General features: G+C 33.5%; 1 non-coding gene across 1 annotated transcript; it reads right to left on the bottom strand.

Moving 5' to 3' along the window:
• Positions 1-4,378: 4,378 nt before the first annotated feature.
• On the bottom strand, positions 4,379-4,485 carry LOC121220464 (small nucleolar RNA R71). The gene has a single exon (XR_005917666.1). It is a non-coding gene; the product is annotated as a small nucleolar RNA R71 (small nucleolar RNA).
• Positions 4,486-25,682: the final 21,197 nt, after the last annotated feature.

The raw sequence follows: 25,682 nt of genomic DNA, 5'->3' as shown, positions 1-25,682 counted from the left end.
CCTATCATTCCGGTACACGTATTAGTCTGCACATAGTACTACACACGTGACCATCATTTTCACTTTTACATAGTGGCCTACACACAATCCGTGCCACACATGTAATCATTTCTATCACTTCATTCGTATCCTTTTTTATTCCAAAGGTTCATTCGAGAAATTTTCAATTTTCTCACTTTTCTTTTTATCGATCAATTTCAATTTCTCGTCTTTCTTGATTTCTAGAAATTCATTTAACTTATATAACCTTCATAGTATTCATTCCAGTCCAAAAATCATACTTTGGAAAATTACATTCTTGCCCCTAAAGTTTCACAAAATTATAATTTTGCCCCTAGGCTCATAAAATAATTTTTATTTAATTTCCTTGCATTTTAGGCCTAGCTGAACCATTTTCATAACTATAGTATTCCACAATACTCACTTATTCACCCACTTGTGACATATTTTATAACTTCTACAAATTAATCCTTTTAGGCATTTTCATCGAAAATTACTTAGTACAAATCGTTTATCACACTCCAAACATTCATATTCTTCCATAAAACATCAAAATACATGCATATCATTCATGGGTAAATTTTTAAACACAAACCCTAGTTCAAGACAATGATAAAAATAGGTAAATCTTGTTACGAGGATTTTAAAAACGTAAAAATCATTAAAAACTGGGATAGAACGGACTTACAATCGAGCTTGGAAGCCTGAAAAATCCTAGCCATGGTTTATCCATGCAGTTTTCGGCCTAGGGGTTGAATATGGACAAAAATTGGCTTTTAGTTTTTTTTTTTAAATTCATTTTAATAACTAAATGACCAAAATGTCCTTAATGAAAAACTTTGGAAACATGCCTAACCATACTCATTTTTGTCCACCAACTTAACCAATGGTCTAACTACCATATAAAGACCTCTAATTTAAAATTTCATAACAATTGGAAACCTCTAACATATAGAACTCAACTTTTGCACTTTTTACAATTTAGTCCTTTTGACTAAATTGAGTGCCCAAACGTCAAAATTTTCAAACGAAATTTTCACGAAATCATTTTGTAAAATGTAGACCGTAAAAATATAATGAAAATAAATATTTTTTCGTTGAATTTGTGGTCCCGAAACCACTATTCCAGTTAGCCCCAAATTCGGGCAGTTACACAGCATTCACCACGATGCTTTTTCCTGCAGTACTCACAATTCGAAATATCAGTATACCTGAATAGACCTCGCACACTACCCGTAGACACAGTCGATTGTCTATCACGATTTCTACCAACTCTATCTGACTTAAAATTTGATCTCCAGGTACCACGAAATTTTTTTGATCTTTTTAATTGTAGATTTAAACTCGCAGCTCCAGGACACTTTCCAATAGTACAGTTATTTTAAGTCTTTTTATCAAAACCCAAAACTTGTTCTACTATTCTTACTCGTTCAACTAGGTTCGCAAACTTAGTAATTTTGTGCAATACTAACTGTACTCATAACTCATCGTATAAACTCTGCAGAAATCACTTGCAACTATCAATTTTAGTCAGCACAAAATCAACAACATACCTGCTAAGTCACGAAAACTATCGTTCATAATCAACCTCAGACATCCTACCTTGTTTTAGCATAAAAAACTCTTGTCTTCTATCTTCGATATATAATTCGCCAACATATTTCTTTTGGAATTCCTTTTGGAAGAATTCCCAATTAGCCTGATCTGTAGATACATGGTGTGTCACTGACTACCACCAAGTATATGCTTGTCATTGCAGTAGAGAAACAACACATATTACATTTTCACGTAGGTTGCATTCAAGTTGTTGCAAGATAAGTTTAGTGGATTTAATCCAAACTTTAGCTGCGGAAAGTTCAACTCATTTTAATCCTAAGAATTTAGTCGCACCGTATCAATGCAACTCTTTAATCAGAGCTTAACGAACAGTAGGTGCAGATGTCGTAGCAGATCTGGTTTTCGCCACACGCTGAAGAACATCAGCGGTAGCTCTAAATAATTGTGAATCACCTCCTCCCTCAGTATTTCCTCGCTTAACGTTAGGTTGTTGAGTACTAACTAGATTAACACTTGGTGTTACCGATTCAGTTCCATCTAACTCATTAAAGACATCATCTCCGGTATACATCTCTTGATCAACATCTTCATTCTAATCATCTGACATTTTCAACTATAAAACAAAAACAAGTATATTAGCATCCAAATCTCGACTCAATTCGACTCTATTATGGCATGTACCTCTAGACTCAATTATGAGCTTGATTTCGTCCAAGAATCGGCTAAACCTGCAAAGCTCTAATACCACTAAATGTAACACTCCTAATCTATATCCGTCACCAGAATAGGGTTTCAAAGAATTACTGAGTAATCATAATCTAATCATTCATTTCAAGCATTTCAGAAATAATAAAATGATTCATCATTAACATGCATAGAGTCCCTTATTAAGGCCTTTGAGGGCTTGAAATCACTTTAGAAATGATTTGAGACTAAATCGGAAACATTTAAAAATTTTAGGAAAAAATTTTAACTACAGGGTTCACCCGGCCGTATGGTCAGGTAAACCTCTAAATTTTAACTTTTTATTTTCACTTAAACCCCTAAATTTCAAAATTTTCTCAATTTATTTCCTAATACTTGAATTTTACAATTTTTCTACAATTTAATCATTTTCCATGTCTAACTTAAAATCTATCAATTTAATCCCTAATATTAAAATTATTCAACATTGACAACACTTAAAAATTTAATAATTTCTAAAATTTCAACATGGGTCGGGTAACTGTAAACTGAAAAATATATAGGATTTTTCCTATATAATTCATCACCTTTTTACTTACATTCGTTGTTAAAACCAAGTAAATGTTTAATAAATTAATAAAATACACGAAAATATGAAATTAGGACATAGAAATCATTAAAATGTGATTTTATACTTTATTATATAGTTTTCATGCATAAAATGCCTTATTTTATATTAATTTGAGCATATTATTTTTTTAAGCTATAAAGTGGGTCATGCATGATTAAATTGGGTTTCAATTAATTAAGTAAATTGATTAATTAAAGTGGTTAAATTATATTATTTGGTCTTCTAAAACTATCTACTATTTTTGGACAGGTCCGAGAGTTTTCTTCTAATTGCAAAACCGTCCAAATTAGAGACCAAGGCAACCCAATTTCCGGCTGCACATGGCTGACCATAAATCAATTTTTGGTTTAATTACAAAAGGTCCTTGAAGATTTAAAGAAATCAGAGATTTTCCTGAAGATTTGCTGGTGACCGAGTCTTAGTCCTGAGTTGTTATGGCATTCAAATTGACCAAAAATAAAGGAAAAATCAACCACATTTCCTCAATTCATGGCTGACCACTCCTAGAGGAAGTTTCAAAGGATGGACACTCCTATTTTTAGCAAACTAGCTCCCTTGCCTCACCTATAAATAAGAGCTCATTTCTCACTTTTTCAATCATCCCTCATCCCAAAATCTCTCACTTATTCATCATTCTTTCAGAATGAGCAACGCAAAAGAAGTGAAGGAGCCTCGTCAGTCAGAGTCTTGGGTGACAGCCACTCTGAATTGGGTTTAATCTTTCTTTTCTTTAAATTTAATTTAAAGATGTTTTCTATGTGTTTTTTTTTCTTGTTTACAACAATGATAGCTTAATTTTATTTAAGCTAGGATGATTATTTTGATTAAATAATATTTATTTGATTCATTCTTATAATTTTTGTGTCTTAATCGATTATGTTTTCAATTTAAATGAAGTATGTATTTTGTTCATATGTGATTGAAATGCACCTAAATTAGTTGAGCGATCCTAACCAGACGGCGGCTAATGGACACATAACTGAAATGTGCATGCTCAATTTAGATCCTAACCTGATTAAATTGTAGGTTGCATAACAACTCTACCCAAGCTCTGATATCTGCATAGTTTTTAGATTTGTGTGATTAAATTGTTTCAAACCTAACACATCACTGCAAGGTAATGAAGCCGATGATAGGGATCGATGCATCAGATAGTATGCTGTGCCACTTTTCAGTGAGTTAAACCCAGGAATTAGAAGGCTAGATATTGAGGCAACCCAGTTTGAATTGAAACTAGTGATGTTTCAAATGCTACAAACGGTGGGCCAATTTTTTGGTATGCCCATGGAAGATCCGCATCTCCACCTTTGATTGTTTATGGAGGTGAGTGATCCATTCAAGATAGCCGGTGTGATTAAAGACGCACTGAGGTTGAAGTTGTTTCTGTACTCGTTGTGAGATAGAGCACGAGCATGGCTCAAACCATTGCCACCAAGTTCCATATCTACATGGCAAGAATTAGCAGAGAGATTCTTGGTTAAGTATTTCCCACCTAGCAAAAATGCTAAGTTAATGAACGAGATCACAACTTTCCAACAATTGGATGACGAGTCTTTGTATGAGGCTTGGGAGCGATTCAAGGAGTTACTTCGAAAGTTTCCTCATCATGGGATTCCTCACTGTTTTCAGTTGGAGACCTTCTATAATGGTCTCAATGCACATACAAGATTGATGGTAGATGCTTCTGCGGATGGTGCGATTTTATCTAAGTCTTATAATGAGGCTTATGAGATTATCGAGAGGATCGAGAGTAATAACTATCAATGGCCAACAAATCGAACATCTTCAAAAAGACGCGTAGCCGAAGTCATGAGGTTGACTCTCTTACTACCTTATCAGCTCAGGTATTGTCTATTTCCTCTATGTTAAAACAGTCAACCGCTAATAGTACTAATAATTTTGCAACTCAGCCACCAATTCTGTTTGAAGTAGTTTCCTGTGTGTATTATGGGAATGATCATTCTTTTGAGAATTGTCCAACAAATCCCAAGTCAGTGTACTATGTGGGGAACCAATATCAAAATAGGAGTGGACAAGGACCCCAGTCCAACTTCTACAATTCTTCATGGCGTAATCATCCTAACTTTTCTTCGAGCAACTAAGAAAATGGATCGAGCAAGAACTTATTGCAGCAAAGACCCAACCAATCTCAAGGGTTTAATCAGCAAGCTCCAAAACCTACTCAAGCTGAGGCATTAAACAGTTTGGAGAACTTGTTGAAAGCGTACATGACAAAGAATGACGCTTTGATTCAAAGCCAAGCAACAACACTGAAAAACTTGGAAAACCAAATGGGTCTATTGGCTACGGAGCTTTGTAATAAACCGCAAGGAACCTTGCCGAGAAATACTGAGAATCCAAGGAATTTGGGTAAAGAACATATCAAGGTAGTGGCATTGCGAAGTGGTAAGACTCTGGAACCCCGATTGATTGATGTCGAAGATGAGCATGTTTAAAAGGAAGAAAGTCAACCAGATTATGAAGTTCTTTCACCAAAGGAATCAGAATCTTCAAAGTCTGACAAGGTAAACCCTGACTTAGTGAATTTAGATATTTTAACATCTTCTTTGGATGCAGATTTACCTACTCAGAAAAGTTGTCCGGTTCAACTGAAAGTTCCATCACCTCCATATCCACAAAGATTGCAGCAACACAAATAGAAACAAGACGTGCAATTCAAGAAGTTTTTGGATGTTTTGTAGTATTTACACATTAATATTCCGTTGGTGGAGGCTTTAGAATAAATGCCGAATTATGTGAAGTTTATGAAGGATATACTGTCCAAGAAGAAACAACTAAGTGAATATGAGACTATTGCCTTCACAAAGGAGTGCAGTGAGTTCCTGCAGAACAAACTGCCACCGAAATTGAAAGACCCAGGAAGCTTTACTATATCCTGTAACATTGGTGAATTTTACTGTAGTAAAGCTTTGTGTAACTTAGGAGCGAGTATCAACTTGATGCCTAATTCTATTTTTAAGATGTTAGGGATAGGTGAAGTAAGACCTACAACTGTGACGCTTCAGCTAACGAATCGATCGTTAGCATATCTCGAAGGAAAGATCGAGGATGCTTTGGTAAGAGTCGATAAATTTATTTTTCCTGCTAATTTCATTATTTAGATTTTGAAGTAGATAAGGAAGTGCCAATTATCATTGGGAGACCTTTCCTAGCCACGGGGAGGACGTTAATTGATGTGCAGAAAGGCGAACTTACCATGTGAGTTTAAGACGACCATGTAACTTTTAACATTCTTAAAGCGATGAAATTTTCCAATCCGGTAGAGGAGTGTTCAGTTATGGAAGAGATAGAAACCTTGGTTTCTATGGAAAGCAATTTTGAAGAAGATCCATTGGAGAAAGCCTTAGATCTTGACCATTTGGAGGATGAAGAAGGTGAAGAAAACATGGCTTTGATGGAAGCCAATCTGAGAAATTTTATTCAATCCACACAGTTTGAACCGTTAGAGTTGGAAGTCAGAGAATTTGTGCAACCCAAGTTGTCAATCAAAGAACCACCTACACTCGAACTAAATGTACTTCCTTCCTATTTGAATCATTTTTATTTAGGTGGTTGTTTTACTTTGCCTATGATTATTTCAGCAGAACTAATGAAAGATCAAGAGGAACAACTGATTGCTGTTTTAAAGAAATTTAAGAAAGTAATTGGTTGGACCATAGCTGATATTCGAGGTATAAACCCTTCATTTTGCATGCAAAAAATTATTTTAGAGGAAGGTGAAAGAGCTCGAATTGATAGGCAAAGAAGGCTCAATCCTATTATGAAAGAAGTTGTGAGGAAGGAAGTGATCAAATGGTTAAATGCGGGAATCATCTATCATATTTTAAATAGTTCGTGGGTAAGTCCGATGCAGTGTGTGCCAAAGGAAGGTAGAACCACGATTGTTGAAAATGAGCGTAACGAGTTAATTCCAATGAGAACTGTTATCAGTTGGAGAATCTGTATTGATTACAGAAAGTTGAACAAAGCCATTCGGAATGAACATTTTTCGGATCAGATGTTAGATCCTAAGGTAGTCATGCGATTCCTAATAAGCATGTGTTTACAAGATTTAGGACACCAAGAGCTATTTTTAGTGATGAAGGTTCTCACTTTATGAACAAATGGCTTAAGTGGTTGCTTGATAAATATGATGTGAAGCACAAGATTGCTACTGCCTATCACCCTCAGTCTAATGGGCAAGTTGAAAGAGTGAACCGTGAAATCAAAGGTATCCTTGAAAAGGTAGTATGCCTTAGCAGAAAAGATTGGTCTCGAAGGCTCAATTATGCATTATGAGCCAATCAAACAACAATTAAGACTTCGTTAGGAATGACTCCTTATCAGTTAGTCTTTGGAAAGGCATGTCATTTTCCATTAGAGTTGGAGAATAAAGCTCACTAGGGTTTGAAGTAGTTAAATTTTGATTTACAGCAGGCCGGTGAGAGAAGGATGTTACATCTGGATGAGTTCGAAGAGCTGAGGTTGTTTTCCTATGAGAATGCCAAAATGTGTAAAGAAATATCAAAGAGATGGCATGATACTCATATACAACTTCGCGAGTTTAAAGAAGGTCAGAAGGTGTTGTTGTTTAATTCAAGGCTGAAGTTATTTCCTGGGAAGCTGAAATCCGGATGGAAAGGACCCTATACCATCTACCAAGTTTATCCTTACGGAGCTATTGAATTCTACGACAATTATGGAGGTACGTTTAAAGTTAATGGTCAACGTCTCAAACACTTCTAGGATGGTGAAGTTGAGCGAATTGAATCCTCGCTCATCTTAGCAGACCCTTAATTTTTCATGAACTCATTGTGTAAATAAATAAATAATTAGAACTTATTTTCTTAATTTATTACATTTAATTAATTCTATCTAAGGAGATTGGAACTTAAGCGGGACTGCTGTGATCCCTCCAACCTTTCCTAGGAATTAATTTAATGTAATTTATTAAGAAGAAATTTTCTAATTAAAATTTTTAAGTTTCATTTTGTTTGGTTTAAAGTTTAAATTTTTATGTTAATAAAAGGGGTCAAATTTGGCCAAGTACTAATCAGTTTTTTTTAAGACACAGTCTGAGTTTGAGGCTCAAGACAGCAAAAAGGAGGGAAAAAAATTAGGCCTTGCCGTCACACCCATTACTTGTCGGCCAAGTAACTTTAATGCAGCTAAAATTTTGCTACATGTTGCCCTAATTTTTCCCTATATAAAACCCTCTTCATTCTACTAATTTTCATATCTCTCAAAGCAATTTGCTTCCACCCTAAAAATCCCTAAATCTCTTCTTTGTGTCGTCAACCTCAAATCCCGAAAGAAACCCTAGTCCTTTTCTTTCTTTTTTGTCGAAATTCCCTATTACTGCCGCGAAGAGATCACCGCCGCAACATCCTTGCTGTCGCAAGATTTTTGCCGTAGCAAGTTATACCAACTTTGCCGATTTCTCTTTTCTCTCTTGTGCAGAAACTCTACCAAATTTTTGGGAAAGTACCATGTCTCACAAAAGAACTAGATCGTCAAAGACTACTCCTGAAAACTTGATTGTGGTTGATAAAGAAGTGAAAGAGCGATTTGATTCAATTTTCAAGCATCAACCTATGATGTCGGAAAAAGGTTTTAATCTGAAGGGCAATGATGTGATGGTTGTTCCTGTTCCAGTTAGAAAGATAATCAATGCTCTCAAATGGGAACGATTTTGTGATGCTCGTTCACTTCCCGATGATGAACTAGTTTGAGAATTCTATGCTAATTTGACTATGCAAGATGCTATTGAAGTCATTGTTCAAAAGAGAGAGGTACCTCTTACTTCTAAGTCCATCAATGATTTGTTTAATTTACCTGATGTTGAAGAAGATGAGTACTACCCTATGATGAGCAATATCAATTGGGATTTTCTTCAACAAGTGCTTAATGTTGTGAAAAATCCGGGATCCCAATGAATTATAAGAAAGTATGGGAGCCATTCTTGTCGAAGAGAATACTTAAAACCAGTAGCAAAGGTATGGTTTTATTTTGTTCGCTACAGTTTTATGCCTATCTCACACAGTTACACCATTTCGATGGAACAGATGTACTTGTTATATGCAATCTTGACAGAAAAATCCATTAATGTTGGAAAAATTATCCCTAAGGAGATTCATGATTGAGCTAAAAAGAAGGCAGGAAGTGCTTAGTTCCCATCATTAATCACTTCACTTTGCTTAAGGGCCCGTGTTAAAACACAAGCAAATCTGAAGGGGCAGTATGTTCAAGGGTGTATTATAAGTCATGATCTTGAAAGGTTGGTAGAAAGGGTGCATGAGTTGAACCAAGGTGAGCAAGAGGAACCAACTGAGCCAGAAACCGAAGAGTCAACAAATAAAATAGAAACTGAAGATGATTCAGTTACAGACATTAAAGAAGAAGAATATGATAAGGAACCAAATAGTCCTCAACCAGCTGAAGGAGCTGAAAACCCTGAACCTAGGATTGAGCCAGAAGAAGAACCAGTCAAACTAAGTGTTGAACCTAAATATAAAACTCCCATGCCGATTTCTGAAAGTACTTCAAGGAAATTAGAGTTGTCAATTTTGATGGATATGTGCAAGTTCATGCACAATCAGCAACAAACTTACTGGAAATATGCAAAATTAGAGATGATTCAATTCGAAATACTTTTAAGAATATCTATAATACTTTTGTTCCTGAGTTCCCGGATGCTATCTTTGAGACATGGGCGGAAGAGACTGATGATGCAAGCAAAGATAGAGCTAAAGAAGACAAGGGGAATAAGTCAGAAAAATAAAAGGGGGATTCTTGTCTTGTTATTTATTTAATTGTTTTTAGGTCTTTAGGAATTTATTTCTTTAGTAATTAGGATTTAATTTTTTCAAAATAAAACATAGCAAGCATGAATAAATACTTCTTTAGAAAGAAAAAAGATTAAGTGATGTGGCAATGGGAATGAACATGTCTAGGATTGGGTTATTAGGAAAGACTTGGTATTTAAGCAGTCTTAATGACTCACCTATTTAAGCAGTCTTAATGACTCACCTCTCTTTCTTTACAACCCTACCTGGTGTTTATTTTTTATTCATTACTTTATTCTTGCAATAAGGACATTGCTTCTTTCTAAACGGGGGTATGGCAAACTGCTGAAATTTTTAAAATTTTCAAGTATGTTTCTAATCATTCTTTCATAAGTATGTCTTAATAAATGAATGTTTAGAGAAATTCTTTTTAATAAGATAGCTTGTATGCAAGCATGAATGATGATTTTATCTGAGTGATTGTATGTTATCATGAAAAATGAAATGTTTTTATGATCTTAGTCTTAGGTAATGTTTTCCATGAAAACTTAGTTTCTCTTGAGATTAGACATGCATGAAGGTTTATATCTTGACTTAGTAACTTTCTTGAAGTGAAATCCTAGGGGACATAAAAATCTAAAATGATATAGGTCACCATTTTTCTTTGGCTCGTTTTAGCCTTTTCAAGCCCACCTTATGATATTAGACCCTTGAAACTATAATTTTGAGCTTAAAGGCCTGTTCATTGTAATAAACCTACATTATAAGCCAGTACCATCTTTTTAAAATTATCCTAATTTTGTGCACCTATCTCAACTAAAGTTGTCTTGGGAATCAACATTTGAGGAAATTTCATAAAGATGTATGTGCTCATGCTTAAAAAAAAAACAACAACAACAAAGACAAAGAAAGAGTGAAGAAAAATTTTCTCAGTCTCCAAAAAGAAAATGTATGACTATGAGTTCAAAATAAGTGTGGGGGAGATCCACAGGTTCACTTGAAGAAAAAGGTTGAATTTCGATAAATCCAAGACAAGTTAAAGGTTAAGATTTTGAAACCGAAATGTCTCATCTCTTAAAATCCCCACCTTTAACCGAGCCCCATTACAACCTTATAAAAGACCTATTGATTTGATCATTATGTCACCTACATTAGTGGAGAGGAAGTATTAAGTTCAACATATGAAGATCATAAATATGCCTTATGATTGTTTTGCTTGATTGATGAGAAATTGTGTTGAATGAAAAATATTATCTATGGCTGTGACATACATACAAACTATGATTCATGTTGGCATATCTTGAAACTTAGAATAAAATTTTCAAAATGTTTGTATATGAGTTACTTGTTAATAAAAAAGGTCTATCAGCATGAATTTATTGATGCATGATTCTGAGACAAAGATTGATACTACTTACACTCTTAGCAAAATTTGCCTTAGCAAGACTTTGAGCTGTGCATGAACATTACTCGGGACGAGCAATGATTTAAGTTTGGGGGTGTGTAAGCTGAAAAATATATAAGTTTTTTCCTATATATTTCATCACCATTTTACTTAAATTCGTTGTTAAAACCAAGTAATTGTTTAATAAATTAATGAAATATGTGACAATATGAAATTAGGACATAGAAATTATTAAAATGTGATTTTATACTTTATTATATAGTTTTCATGCATAAAATGACTTATTTTATATTAATTTTAGCATATTATATTTTTAAGCTATAAAGTGGGTCATGCATGATTAAATTAAATAATAAAATATAAATTTATATTTAATTATTCATTTTTAATATTTCATTAATAAATTGGGTTTCAATTAATTAAGTAAATTGATTAATTAAAGTGGTTAAATTATATTATTTGGTCCTCTAACACTATTTACTATTTTTGGACAGGTCTAAGAGTTTTCTTCTAATTGCAAAATCATCCAAATTGGGCACCAAGTCAACCCAATTTCCGGATAAACATGGCTGACCATAAATCAATTTTTGGTTTAATTACACAAGGTCCTTGAAGATTTAAAGAAATCAGAGATTTTCCTGAAGATTTGCTGGTGACCAAGTCTTAGTCCTAAGTTGTTGTGGCATTCAAATTGACCAAAAATTAAGGAAAAATCAGCCACATTTCCTCAATTCATGGCCGACCACTCTTGGAGGAAGTTTCAAAGGATGGACACTCCTATTTTTAACAAACTAGCTCCCTTGCCTCACCTATAAATAAGAGCTCATTTCTCACTTTTTCAATCATCCCTCACCCCATCATCTCTCACTTATTCATCATTCTCTCAACTCTTTTATCTATCTTCCCCTTCATCATCCTTGCATAAGAATTTTAGCAATTAAGCCTCTTAAAGAACCCTTGGTCAGCCACATTGGAGAGCCATCTGCAAAGGAGCAACGCAAAGAAGCGAAAGAGCCTCGTCAGTCAGAGTCTTGGGTGACAGCCACTCTGAATTGGGTTTAATCTTTCTTTTCTTTAAATTTAATTTAAAGATGTTTGCTATGTGTTCTTTTTTCTTGTTTACAACAATGATAGCTTAATTTTATTTAAGCTAGGATGATTATTTTGATTAAATAATATTTATTTGATTCATGCTTATAATGTTTGTGCCTCAATCGATCATGTTTTCAATTAAAATGAAGTATGTATTTCATTCATACGTGATTGAAATGCACCTTAATTAGTTGAGCAATCCTAACCAGACGATGGCTAATGGACACATGATTGAAATGTGCATGCTCAATTTAGATCCTAACCCCATTAAATTGTAGGTTGCATAGCAACTCTAACCAAGCTCTGTTATCTGCATAGTTTTTAGATTTGTGTGATTAAATTGTTTCAAACCTAACACGTCCTTGTTACCTCACATGAATGCTAAGAAACCTTTAGTAAATATGGATTAGTAAAATGCGCATTTACTAATTAAGGATTCTGAAAGGACCTAATATGGTTTCCAAACTCATGAAAGATCGAGTTGCCATGGAATGTTTTTCCGAATGTTATTAAGCATGTTGATAATAAATTGAGTTTGATTAAAGTAATTTTCCAAGTTTATTTATGTTATAGTTGTTGCAAATTATGTTTAATTTTACTAAAATTTATTTCATTCATATAGTTTGCATACTTAAGATAATTTGCATTAGGGATCATTACATTTAGTTTAATATATTTTAATTACCACTTCTCAACTATATTGTGTTTTTATTTACCAAATTGTTAATATAATTTTACAAATTAAGTGACTTAGCACAAATACAATCCTTGTGGAGGCGATAACTCGATGCTTACTTATTACTTGATAACGACTGTGTACACTTGCACAAACCCTAGCGGTTACAGTAACCCTAGGTATCGGGATTCCAAAAACATAAAAATTACAAGAAAAAGGACTAAATTGACTAACCAGTTGAACTTTGAACCTTAAAAGTCCCTAGGTTGTCGTCGGTCTCTTTCTACCTTTCTTTCTTTTTCTTTCTTAATTTTGTATGGCTTTCTTTCTTTTCTTTTTTGTTTTATTCTTTCTTTTTATTATACTTATATTGTTTTATTATACTTTAAGTTATTATTATAATATAATACATTTACTTAATTATTAAGATAATATATTTTAACAAATTTTTATAACATATGTATAATTACTACATTAGCCATTTAATTTATTTTTAATCTATAATTCAACTTTCACCCTATACACAATTTAGTCCTTATACCTAATTACTTTTAATTCAAGTAAATTCACTTAACTGAAACCTAATCAACTACACAAATAGCTTCGTAAATATTTTTAATAAATATTTACGAGTTTGATTTACGGGAACGGAGTCCCGGGAATGCACTTTTCGACACCCCTGACTATAGGATCGTTACAGTACTAGATTTTTTAAAAAATTAAGTTATTTTTCAGAAATTATTTTCTGGAAGCCATTTTCAATTAAAAATGAAGCTTAAAATGAAATCTATGTAATAAAGAAATTAATAATAATAATCCTTACAACTAAGGCCTTAAGCCACTAAATGCTTAGGTCCTCACAGTTTCAATTTCTAATTAAGATATTTATTTACAAGTAATTTCTTAAAACTTAGCTAAGGCCAACCTATCCAAAAAAAAGCCCAAATCCTCGAAAAGTTATCTGACTTTATTGAAATAGTCCCTGAGGCGGAGCCTCTAATAATACTCCTCTCTTCTGTGCGTAAGTTGATCCATCGGCGATCTCTAGTCTCCACTCCATCTGGCTTGGTCCCTCCTCTAAGTCCTCGAACATCCTCACAAGTCCTGCAAACATCAGCACACTACTGTAAGTCTAAATGCAATTGCGTACTCAGAGTTTTCTGTAGTTTTCTCTTTAATTTCAATATAACCCTTGGATCTCAATCCGAATAAAAGGGACTGGCACTCTATGAGAGCTAACAACCCCAGAAACATATAACTCAGCTGATCTGTCAAATAAGAAACTTGTACATACCGAAATGACTATACGAAATTTTTTTGTCAAATGATCAACCACATTGCAGACAACATCTTCCTTTTCGGGGATAAAGGAAATCCAGATATGAAATCTATAGTAACTCTATCTTATTCTCTCACTCCAGTGCCATCACTGACTATAACAGTCCTGAATACTTTTGATATTCGGCTTTTACCCGTTGACAAATTAACATCTAAACACATAATCAAAAATATCGAGTTCCTTTTAAAATTCAAAATCGAAGTCGATTCACTCTGAACTCATTCAGACTACCATTTCTTAACACATTTATAAGCTTCTCAAACTCGTAGAGGAAACATCACTTTCCCTTTTCAATTCAGCTGGAATCAGACCAACATCAGATAGCGTGACTCATGTAATCAACACTTATAAAATAAACAAGGATTTTCTGTTCAATTATCCGTAACAATATCTGCTTTCTCAAAGGTAAAATGATAACTACACATATTCTAATCCGTTCATTAGTACATTACTGAAAAAAATCATGAATTCTTTATTCAATTCAAACTGAACCCAGAACTAAAGCTTCGGTTAATAATACCTTTAACTGATTCAACTTTGCTAACATGCAACCGACCATTCAAACTTTCACAATTGTGATAACTTTATCAATTAGAATTACTTTAACCCATAATAATAACATCATTCAATTAGAACAAATCTAATAAATATTTTTCTGCATCATGCCTTCAAAAATATCATTTCTTCATTCAGACTGTCCGTCTACACACTCGTGAATACCCAAAATTCATTATCATACCTGAGGATACTTTACACACATATAACTCAAATTACATTTCAATAAACCAGCTTGCTCTGACAAAACAACTGAGTTGATCTCAACTATCGAATGATACATACCAAAATACTTCTTTCTTTAAACTGTTAAACAACTCAAACATATAATCTTTTATAATTCCTATAACATGCTAGTCAAAGATCCTTACAATTGCATTAGGTCAAGGAAAAAAAATCCGGATTGAACTCATTTACCTTAATCGGACTTACTTGAGAAAAGAAAAACATTATAGAATTTGAATTCGAGCTTTCACTATGTTTACCTTTGCTGATGTCAATTCGTTTCACAAAATTTAGAAAAATCCTGATACCAAAATCACCACGTTCTTTTGATCGAACCAGGATTACACCCATAATAAACATAGCTATCACAAGCCAAAGAACACACTTTAAGATAAGCCATGATTGTTACTTTAGGAAATAACAATGATAAGAAAACCGAGATAAAGAAATCCAAGATGCGATATCATACTGATAGTTTGAAAACATAACTCATAGGAAATTAATAAAGATCTTAAGGATTCCTTAGAGGAATCCAGAAGAAAATAATGCTTACACACTCTGGTATTAATTAAAACAGAGACAATATATTTTTCAAATATTCATAAGACAAAACAATGTCCAGCAAAAACAGAAGAATAGCCTCACATAAATTTTCACCATCAACCTTTATTCCAAACATAACAGAATAGAACCCCAGAGATATAAGATATGCTAATCATTAACCAACTAGACCAATAGTACTTTCATCTAACATTATAATCAGCTAACATTCTCATACGATAATAATTTCATCAGAAAACGAACAATCACTTATATCTCTAAGGATAAGTGAATATAAAAATACTCAAGAGAAATCATCATCATCTATTCAATTACAATTGTCTCCCTCAAACATCTTTACGATTCAAATATCATTTCTCTGACTAATTCTGTCATCACTAATCCCATATTATTCCGTTCACTAACAGAAATTAATTCAGAAGAAATTCCGACAAATACATACTTTAGATATCATACCTGAATGAATCGATTAGTCGAGATTAACTTTTTCTGTAACCGTAACATTGCGAAATCCAAATAATCTTTAGAATGACCTGGCATCTTTTCCAAAACTGTATTCACTTGCCAAACTATTCTCAACCCTGACCACATTATTAGTTAATCATCTACTAAACCTTTTTGTTTCTCACTTGAGAGCTCATTCAACATAATTCTCGTGAAATTTTCATTATAAAATATCACATTGGTAAGGGGGTGAGGTCGTAAAGCCTCTAACTCGACTCTCATATATACACACATGTGACTTAACATTCATCATCATCATAATATCATCACAATCACATAATTCACCTCAGGCAAATTAACATACGTATTTATGTTACACAAACTTACTGATTGCATTTATTCAAACAAGTGTACATAAACACATATTCCTTCAATTTTGAATAAGATCACTTATCACATTCATTTAATCAAACAAGTTAGACACATAACATCATATGACTACCAAGCAAACATAGATGAGCTTATCAAAATATAAATTTACATTTCATTTCTCTTTCTCATATTCCTCAACTTATAAGTATTTCATTTTATACATCGTCACATACAAATCATGAACTCTTATTCATACCTTTCCAAGTTTTTGACTCATCACAAACACATTTTCAAATATCTTAGTATCATTTTCAGTGCTTTCGAAGATAACTCGGTTGGAAAGCATTTATACCTCAACAAAACAATTTCATCAGAGTTGGGAGATATCACACTATCACCAATAATAATACGGAATGTATATCTAGACTCACATACGCTACGTTAGTCTGAGAATTGACTAAACCGTAACTTTGATACCACTAAATGTAACACCCCTTACCCGTGTACGACGCCGAGACAGGATACGAGGCATTACAGGTCTTAAACACAAGCAACCATACAAAATTGGGCCATAAAATTTCATTCAATTTAAAACTATTTATACACATGCATACCATCCCTTATAAGGGCCTATGAGGCCCTAAACATACATTGGAAGTGATTCAGAACTAAACTGAAAACTTTGGAACACTAAGAAAATTTTCATGTTTCGGAGGGTCACACGCCCATGTGGCTCGGGGCACGCCCGTATCCTCAGCCCGTGTAACTCTCTGCTTATGACATCATCAACAAATGAGGGTCCCACAACTCATCATGTATCATGCAAACACAACTCACAACATAAGACTTTGACATATAATTAATATATATATAGGCTTACAACCAATTAGCCAATATAAGCCAAGTTACGTGGCTCCACATAGATCAAACCCTTAACCATTACAAGCCAAAAAATTTGGCCAAAATATAATAACTCATACATAAAATGGCTGAGTCCCTACACATGCCATAAACTTAAAATGCTTGAATACGTTGATACCGATCAATAGGTTGATAGTGTGATAGAATCTCTGACGATCTCCAACCCGAGCTAGCATCTGTGATACTATAGGAAAAAGAAAGAAAGGGGGTAAGCTATATAGCTTAGTAAGTTGGTATGTAAATAATAAGCAATCTGTTAACATTCTTTTACCAATCCTCACAATATGTTCTCAAAATAATACAATCATAATTGCACATAGTTCCACTATTTACTCATCTTCACATCAAGTTGTCTACTCGAGTCATAGTCACTAAATTATTTATATCTTGCGCTACAAAACTCCAAATTAAGATCCGCTTGATTTTTCCGAAACTAAACTCACATATCTTCTTACCAAAAAATTTTTAGAACTTTTGGCATAGCAAATAAGTATAGTTAATTCTTCAAAGTTGTCCCTATTCTGCTGTCTGACAGTTCTAACCTTTCTTCTCTAAAAATTAATTATTTCTTAGTACAGAATTTGGATGATGTTCTCATTTGTTTCTATTGAAAATAGACTCATTAAGAATTTTAATCATATAAATTCTAACCCATAATTATTTTTATACAACTTTTAATGATTTTCCAAAGTCAGAACAGGGGATTCCAAAATCATTCTAACATTATCTCACAAAAATTCAAATATCTCATAATATGAGATTATTTTGCTTACACTGTTTCTTCTCTGTGAAACTAGACTCAATAAGCTTTAATTTTATGACTTATTCAACCTCTAATGCGATTTCCATAATTTTTGGTGATTTTTTAAAGTTATACAACTATTGCTGTTCAAAATTGTTTTATTGCAAATTTTACTCTTTCATGATTTCTTTGTATTAACATTTATTTCGACACACATAACACCAAAGCATATCCATAACTAGCCATTCCAATAGCTAATCATTATCATGTATTCACATGGCATTCATTGGTCAATTTCACCTATACATCAACAACAAAAACTTAAACCTATCATGTCTCAATTTAATTTGGCCTAAAAGCCTCACACATTCATCAATCAAATTTACCACATATTTATACCTCATAAGTATAGACCTATAATCACAAGGTCATCATAAGATCATTCTCATAAGTATGACTTACTCATTTACATCCTTGTCAAAATGTCCAATATACATCGAATTCATTACTCATGAATTTTTCGTACATACTTGTATCCTTTCAACATGATCATACATTGTCTTTTCTGTGACATAATCTTTGGATTACCCGTTGAACCATTTAGAACACTAAGGGTACATGGGAAAACTCATACATAATGTATCATACCAATGCCATGTCCTAGACATGGTCTTACATGGAAATCTCGTATCGATGCCAATAGCCCAGCTATAGTCTTACACAAAATCTCAAATCAATGTCAATAGCCCAGCTATGGTCTCACACGAAATCTTAAATCGATGCCAATAACCCAGCTATGGTCTTACACGAAATCTCAAATCGATGCCAATATCCCAGCTATGGTCTTACACAAAATCACACCTCAGAAGTCCTAATATCATGACATCAATATCCAATACATTTACTAAGGTTCATTCGGAGCTTTCGACTTCGTAATTAAATCAATTCATGCACGAAACCAGTCATCCAATGCTCAAATCAATTCGGCAATATATATATATCCATATACGAATCAAATTCGGCAATGTATATCTACATACAAATCAATTCGGCAATGTATAAAACATATAATTTTAAATTCAAAAATATTTATTTACTTATGAACTTACCTCCTACTCGGAATTGACGAATCGGATCGATTATTCGATAATTTTTTACTTTCCCCGATCTAACTCTAATTTCTTTCTCTCTTGATCTAAATCAATTCAAATTTAACTTATTTAATCATAAATCCATTTAATTTCATCCAAAAACACATAAATGAACATTTTTCACTTTAGCCCCTAAAATTTCACATTTTCTCAATTTAGTCCCTATTTTAAAACAACATAAGATACTCAAAATTTCATCATGCTCATGTTAGGCCAAATTTTCCCTAGGTCCCTAGCAGCCCATTAATTCCATTTATTTCACATTTTAACCCCTCAATTTGCATATTTCACAATTTAATCCCTATTTAACATTTAATTGTCAAATTTTTACTTCACTACTATCAACCGAAACTTAGTAAGAATAACATAATATTTTAGCTACTAAACCCGACCCATATAACCATAACTTACCTGCATGCAAACATCAAAATTTAAACATAAGAATTTACAAAGTTTCGTTTGAAAAACTCACTCACAAACACATTCAATTTGTCCTATTTTGGATAGCACAAGATAGCAAACGTGCAAGGCATTTGTATACCGCAAGAACACACTCAATAGTATTAAAATTTACTAGTTCATCACAGCAAAAATCCATGCTTTTTAATCCTGTAATAACTCAATTAATTGGTCCTAAAACTGGACAGCATAATGCAACAAATGGGACTGTCTTTATAGCCCCCAATCGGCATGAAAATAGAACCATTAATTTGTTCAAATTTTGGATAGCATAAAAAGGGGCACAAAATTGGACAGCATTAATTTTTACACTATTTTCGAGCAGCATTTAAACTTACAATAAACTAATCTAACTAATGCTAGACAGTAAACATTTTCAACCATTAAATCGAAACTGAAACATCAATGCTAATTTAATAATTTTTTTAGCATAAAAATAACAAAACGAGTTTAAAGAAAACTCACAAGAAAATTCCCCAAGATAAAATCTATCTACACAATTCTGGCATTCCTTTGGCTGCTTAGACCTTCTACCTCCTTGTTAGCTAAACATAGTCAACCATAATATAATCAAAGATAAAGGCATCCACAACTAATCAAAGAGCTTTTCTTCTCTACAAACCACAGTTACACCTACCCCCCATAATCCATCATCATTTTTCTTTCCAACAAAGCTAAAGATAGAGGAGAGCTTAGAAAAATTACCGAGCTTGAGGATACAACTCTTAAACAAGCTAAATCCTTAGTTTCCTTCAACATGCAAATTCTCTCCCCTTTTTCTTTTAGTGATGCGGTTAAAAGAAAGAAGATGATGATCATCTTCCTCTTCTTTCCATCTTATTATTATTATTTAATTTACTTATTTACTAATTTACTTTTATAACATTTACAAACATTACAAATTTCAATAATGTCAAGCCATCATATTCCAAATTTCAATAATGTCAAGCCATCATATTCCACTATCAACATAAATGGTCTAATTACCATATAAGGACCCATACTCTAAGGTTCTATAGCTATTTAGTACCTTTATCTATTAGAACTCAACTTTTATGCTTTACGTGATTTAATCCTTTTTACCGAATTAAGCATTCAAACAGTAAAATTTCTTTACATAACTTTCACACATATATAATCACATGCTGTAAATACCAAAAATAATATTAAAATAATTTTTCTCGTCGAATTTGTGGTCCTGAAACCACTGTTCTGACTAGACTCAAAATTGAGTTGTTACATTGTTGGTTTTCATCACTATCCTTATTGCATTCAACATTTTGGCAGATACCTTATGATCCACTTACCATATTTATGCTTTCCTTAAACTCTTCTTCCACCTACGTGGTTTTCCTATACTTGGTGCCCAAGCTTGTACTCTTCACTTGAGGTTCTAGCATACTTCTCTCACTTACTCTCTGACTAACTCTATGGGATGTTGTATCCAAACTATGGTCTTACACACTTCTCATCTTTTTCTCACGTCTTGGCAGACTTACATGTGTTTACTGTCTCGATAGGCTTACTCTTTGTGGATGCCATGGAATCTTTCATCCATAGTCTTACACTGCTTCGCCATTCTAGCGTATTACCTTATGATTCCATAGAGTCTTTCATCCTTGGTCTTACTCATCATACTTGGCTGCCATAGCATCTTTCATCTATGGTCTTACACTGTATACCTTATACCATTTACCTCACTGCCATGGCATCTTTCATCCATGGTCTTATGCTACATACCATATATTCATATTGTTATAGTTTATTTCATCTATAGTCTTATGGCATATATCGTCGTCACGGTGTCGCCTCGAAGGACCAGTTGATGCTCAAACACCGCAGTGTTCCCTTCACAAGGTCCGGAGCTTCGCCTGAGGCTGTAACTAAAGGTTCACTCCTCATTTCCTTTACTAACTTCATCTATCCCATACAGGTTTCCTCATAGTCATGCAATGCATGCTCATATTATCATGCTTCATGCTTATGCAACCATGGCCTACTTAGACATTGTAAACCATAATAGTAGGTTTGGAGTCTGGAATTCACCCATATCCTTATCGTTTCCATGGCTTATCCCTTTTTCTCGAGCACCAGAGCTTCCATCCTCCAAGCAGTAGTTTACAACAAAAAAATAACCATGGGTTATACTCCACATTATTAACTTAAACGCATTTTTCAGAAACATGCAGAACTCTTAAAATAGTTCTAATGTCCATAATTTTACCCTATGTACACAAAAGGGTTAAGAACCTTACCCTCTTGCTGGTTTCCCTGTTTTTTCATCTCTATCCTCATTGATTTTGCTCCATGCAGAATCTTCCATGGTTACTTTTCCTCGAGCTACCGAAGATGATGAAGAATGAGAGAAATAAAACTAAGTCGAGAAGGAAATCATCCTTGGGAGCCATCTCCAAGCTATTTATAACCCTTTCCGCGTTTCTTCCAACCTTAAAAGAATCGTGCATTTTCAATCATTATGTCTCCCACTAAGGAAATCCTGGGTTCCATCCTAACCGAACAAGGTTTGGTTTCCAACTAAATCCAATTCAATTTCCAGCTTTCTTGTTTCTTCCAATATCTCGTCAGCTTGTGGTCTCTTTCAATTTAGTCTCTTAATTATTCTAAATTTTGGGCCACTAGAAATCCGGGTGTTACAAAAGAAAAAGAAGATAGAGAGAAAATTCTATTAGGGTTTGAAAAGGGGCAATATAAAAATCTAATTAGGAAAAGAAGAGAAAAATATAGTGGAATTCTAATTCTATTGGAATTTTGAGAAAGAGACGGGATATGAATTCTAATTAGGAAAGAATTGGTTAAATACCTAGGGTTTGCAAACCTTAGGGGCGACAAATGCAAATTTCCTCTAGCCTTGTCGAGAATGGAAAAATAAAAAGGAAAGAGGGGGCTTGAACTTAAGATCTCTAGGTAGGACTAACACTTAATCATTGAGCCTATTTCTCATTTCTTGCCTAATTTAGACTCTGAGCTGTACATGTATTTCAGGATGTTACGACCGAAATTAAATAAAAATGAAAGAGGAAGGAAGGGCTCGAACCTAGAACTTCTAAGATGGACGGACTTATCTCTTAACCATTGAGCCTATAGATAATTTCTTATTTAATCTTATTTTTTATCTGTATATATTTCAGGGGTTTGACAACTAGATTGCTGAAAATAATAGATATATATTTTGGGGAGGAAAAGGCTTAACCATCAAGCTTAATATTCATTTCTTATTTAATCTAGATTTTTAATCGTATATATATTTCGGGATGTGACTTTTCCCTAGGTTGTCAAAAAAAATAAAATGGGATAAAGGGAGCTCGAACTAAAGTCTCCAAGAAGGACTCTCTAACATTTAACCATTAAGCCTATAACTCATTTCTTGCTTATTTTAAACACTTAATCGTATGTATTTTGGGGTCAAAATCACAAAATTAAAATGGGAAGGAGGGGCTAAAAATACAAATTTGAGAAGAAGAGAAAAGTAAAAATAAAAGGCTGATCATAAAATAAGAATGTTTTTTATACCCAAATTAGGATCAAGGGGCGGTAATTAGGGTTAAAATTAGGGGTTTGTTGAAAAATTAGAAATAATAAGAGGGCAGGGACCACTCTTGGTTTTCACAAATCCGATTCTACTAACCCGATTTTTGGGGTGTGACAGACTCTAATTGACTTCCTCTGAGTATGACCACCCATTCTCCTGACCTCAGTATCTCTGAGTATGACCACCCATTCTCGCTCAATAGAGTCATCCACCCAGAATTAAGTGTGAATATTTTCCTAATGTGAACACATTTCCAAGACAATAAAAAGTCTATTTAGGCTTAACTACCTCGTATTGATAGAATCTTATGATATGTGCGCATGATTATCCATTACGCATTTAACGAGGCTAAACATATATCCCAACACGTTATATCAACAGACAATAGGATCCCTCCTATAAATACTCTGAAGAATAATGAACGGGGGAACGAACTTTAGCACCCTAAAGTTATTTCGAGCATTTGTCTTCTTGATTAGCCTATTCTCTTGTCCTTCTTCTGGCTCTCTGCCTCCTCAAGTGAACTGACCTTTATAGTACTGCCTTGTCCTCCTCCCTGATTGTACCCCATATCAACAATGACTAAATTGATAGGATGTGTAAAGTTAAGGGTCAAATTGGTTGAATTTTTTAGAATTAAGACCAAATCGATAAAATCAATAAACATTAGAGGGTTAAATTATTATTATGCCAAGTAAATTATAACACCAAAATATCACATGTCCATAACATTTGTGACTAAATTGAAAAATTTTGAAGTTAATTGGCTAAAATAGCAACATATTAATAATTGAATGACTATTATTGTAATTTACCTTAATATAGATGAATTTTTTACATATAAAAACACGTTTAACATAAACTACATATGAATCAGATTGTGGGTCAAATTTCAGTTTTACCGACCAAAGCCAAAATTCACTTCTATAACTATATTGTATATACGGACACAGTCCAATGTCCTGTTTATGTCAATATTATTTTATAAGGTTAATATAGCTTTGATAATTAGGTAAACTTTGCTATTTATAATTTTATTTGGTCATTCAACATAAATTTTTTTTAAATTTTGATGATTTATTTTTAAAATTATATCATGTCATCATTTAAATTTCTTTTTAGTAAAAAGAACTTTTCAGGGAGCAATTTGATTCCACTCAAAATTAGTAATTTAGTTCCTCACAGTTTCAAAAGTAAGTAACTAAAGACAATTAATCACAATGTTAATTTTTTCCCGTCAATTTATCTTACTTTAGATTGGTATAATAACCTTTTATGTTTACAAATTGTCATTTTGATTCTTCTTCTAAAAAAATTAACAAATTTAGTCCCATTGGATATAAAAAAATTTAGAATCAAGACCAAATTGATAAAATGTGTAAATGTTGAGGGTTAAATTTATTAACTTTTTAAAAATTAATACAAAATTGTAGACTGTATAAACATTGGAATCCATTATACCAATCAAAATGTAGTATAAATTAATGAAAATGTCGACATCAAATTTATTAATTTTTTTAAAAATTAATACAAAATTTTAGAATGTATAAACATTAAAAGCCATTATATCAATCAAAAATTAGTATAAATTAATGAAAAAAGTGAAGATCATCAAACTTTTGAATTTGAGAGGGATTAAATTGCTCCATTCTTTTGCTATCGAAATTGGGAGGGACTTGAGAGATTTTTTGCCCTTTTCTTAATTTCCAAATAATAATGTGACATAATTTTAGAGTTTCATATCATCAAATTTCTACATTTGCTAAGTTTAAAAACCAAAATAGATCTAGATGTCAAGTTCATGTACCAAAGTGGACTAGATTGCGACGTTCAGCGACTAAAAGTCATATTAACCCTTTCCTATGTTGATTTAAAATATTTTATCTCCGACCTAACCTACACTAACAGTTGAAAACTTCGGACGGCGGCCAACAGCCCATCTATGAAAGTCAATCAATTTAAGCGCGTGGGAAAGCTTGCCACCGCCATTATATACTAGTTCATTGCCTCCTTGACTTCTTAACAAATTCAACTTTATCGCCTCTCGCCAAATCCCACCATTATTAACCACCAAACACGAGTCTGCAACAGCCAAAGAGAACCCAACAATGGCGACCTTGCCAACTCCATGCTCCATAAAATTTCAGCCTAATGACAACCCTTTTCCCACATTGAAACATCATCAACCTCAGAACATTCCCATCATCTCATCAACGCTGAAAACATCAACCAAAAGTCTCCATCGGTTCATCAGCAGCACCGACAATTACAACCCTGTTGTTGATTCTTCAAGGCGGGGACAGGTTTTGGGTTACCAAACATTGACGACAAAAGGTGGGCATTCAAGTGAGTTGAAAACCAAGCAACATGATGAAGTTTCGTTAGAGAGAGAAGCTGAGATTGTTATATTCAAGCTGAGGGCAGTTGTGGAGAAACTTAGAGATATGGAAGTGGAGAAGATTAATGGAAGGTTTAAGGGAACAATGTCGGATGAAGAGAGATTGTTGGTGGAGAATACGAGTAGAGAAATCGC

Source organism: Gossypium hirsutum, chromosome D08 (genome assembly GCF_007990345.1).
Source record: "Gossypium hirsutum isolate 1008001.06 chromosome D08, Gossypium_hirsutum_v2.1, whole genome shotgun sequence".
NCBI lineage: Eukaryota > Viridiplantae > Streptophyta > Magnoliopsida > Malvales > Malvaceae > Gossypium > Gossypium hirsutum.
This window is presented reverse-complemented; position numbering and strand designations above follow the sequence as displayed.